General features: G+C 40.3%; 1 non-coding gene across 1 annotated transcript; it reads right to left on the reverse strand.

The window, feature by feature from the left end:
- Nucleotides 1-865: 865 nt before the first annotated feature.
- Nucleotides 866-973, reverse strand: LOC130971648 (small nucleolar RNA R71). The gene has a single exon (XR_009082859.1). It is a non-coding gene; the product is annotated as a small nucleolar RNA R71 (small nucleolar RNA).
- Between the last annotated feature and the right edge of the window lie 1,100 nt (nucleotides 974-2,073).

The following is a 2,073-nucleotide window of genomic DNA, read 5'->3' on the forward strand; positions in this document are numbered from 1 at the left end:
AATCATATCTTTTTAAATTTCTAATTTCAAAATCTTTTTCAAAAATCACTTGATTTCTTTTCCACTCTTAGTTTTCGAAAATCAATTAGTATTTTTCAAAATGTTTTTAAAATCTTTTTAATTTATTTTCAAAAATTTCTTCCCCTCTTCTCACATCCTTCTATTTATGGACTAACACTCCTCCTCAATGAACAATTCGAACTCTATCTTTCTTGATAAGTTCGAATTCTTCTACCTCTTCCTTCTATTCCTCTGACACCTCAAGGAATCTCTATACTGTGACATAGAGGATTTTATATTTTCTTGTTTTCTTCTCTTTCATATGAGCAGGAGCAAAGACAAAAGCATTCTTGTTGAGGCTGACCCTGAACCTGAAAGGACCTTGAAGCGAAAGCTAAGAGAAGCTAAGGCACAACTCTCTGTAGAGGACCTAACAGAAATCTTCAAAGAAGAAGAACCCATGGCAGCCGAAAACAACAACAATGCCAACAATGCAAGGAAGGTGCTGGGTGACTTTACTGCACCTACTCCCGACTTCTATGGGAGAAGCATCTCTATCCCTGCCATTGGAGAAAATAACTTTGAGCTTAAGCCTCAATTAGTTTCTCTAATGCAACAGAATTGCAAGTTCCATGGACTTCCATTGGAAGATCCTCATCAGTTTTTAGCTGAATTCTTGCAAATCTGTGACACTGTCAAGACTAATGGGGTTGACCCTGAGGTCTACAGACTTATGCTATTCCCTTTTGCTGTAAGAGACAGAGCTAGGATATGGTTGGACTCACAACCTAAAGAAAGCCTGAACTCTTGGGAAAAGCTAGTCAATGCCTTCTTGGCAAAGTTCTTTCCACCTCAAAAATTGAGTAAGCTTAGAGTGAAAGTTCAAACCTTCAGACAGAAGGAAGGTGAATCCCTCTATGAAGCTTGGGAAAGATACAAACAATTGATCAGAAAGTGTCCTTCTGACATGCTTTCTGAATGGAGCATCATAGGTATCTTCTATGATGGTCTGTCTGAACTATCCAAGATGTCATTGGACAGCTCTGCTGGAGGATCTCTTCATCTGAAGAAGACGCCTGCAGAAGCTCAAGAACTCATTGAAATGGTTGCAAATAACCAATTCATGTACACTTCTGAAAGGAATCCTGTGAACAATGGGACAAATCAAAAAAATGGAGTTCTTGAGATTGATACTCTGAATGCCATACTGGCTCAGAACAAAATATTGACTCAGCAAGTCAATATGATCTCTCAAAGTCTGTCTGAAATGCAAGTTGCACCAGGCAGTACTAAGGATGCTTTATCTGAAGAAGAAGCTTATGATCCTGAGACCCTTCAATGGAAGAGGTGAATTACACGGGAGAACCCTATGGAAACACCTATAATCATTTATGGAGAAATCATCCAAATTTCTCATGGAATGATCAACAGAGACCTCAACAAGGTATCAACAACAATAATGGTGGAAAAAACAGGTTTAGCAATGGCAAGCCTTTTCCATCATCTTCTCAGCAACAGACAGAGAATTCTAAGCAGAGCCACTCTGACTTAGCAACCATGGTCTCTGATCTAATCAAAACCACTCAAAGTTTCATGACTGAAACAAGGTCCTCCATTAGGAATTTGGAGGCACAAGTGGGACAGCTGAGCAAGAAAATTACTGAACTCCCTCCTAGTACTCTTCCAAGCAATACAGAAGAGAATCCAAAAGAAGAATGCAAGGCCATTAACATCACCCACATGGCCGAACTTGGAGAGGAGGAAGAGGCAGTGATCGCCACTGAGGAAGACCTCAATGGACGTCCACTGGCCTCCAATGAGTTCCCTAATGAGGAACCATGGGAATCTGAGGCTCATAATGAGACCATAGAGATTCCATTGGATTTACTTCTGCCATTCATGAGCTCTGATAAGTATTCTTCCTCTGAAGAGGATGAAGATGTCACTGAAGAGCAAGTTGCCAAGTACCTTGGAGCAATCATGAAGCTAAATGACAAGTTATTTGGTAATGAGACTTGGGAGAACGAACCTCCTTTGCTCACCAAAGAACTGGATGACTTGACTAGGCAGAGA

The sequence above is a fragment of the Arachis stenosperma genome, chromosome 3, assembly GCF_014773155.1.
Source record: "Arachis stenosperma cultivar V10309 chromosome 3, arast.V10309.gnm1.PFL2, whole genome shotgun sequence".
Lineage (NCBI taxonomy): Eukaryota > Viridiplantae > Streptophyta > Magnoliopsida > Fabales > Fabaceae > Arachis > Arachis stenosperma.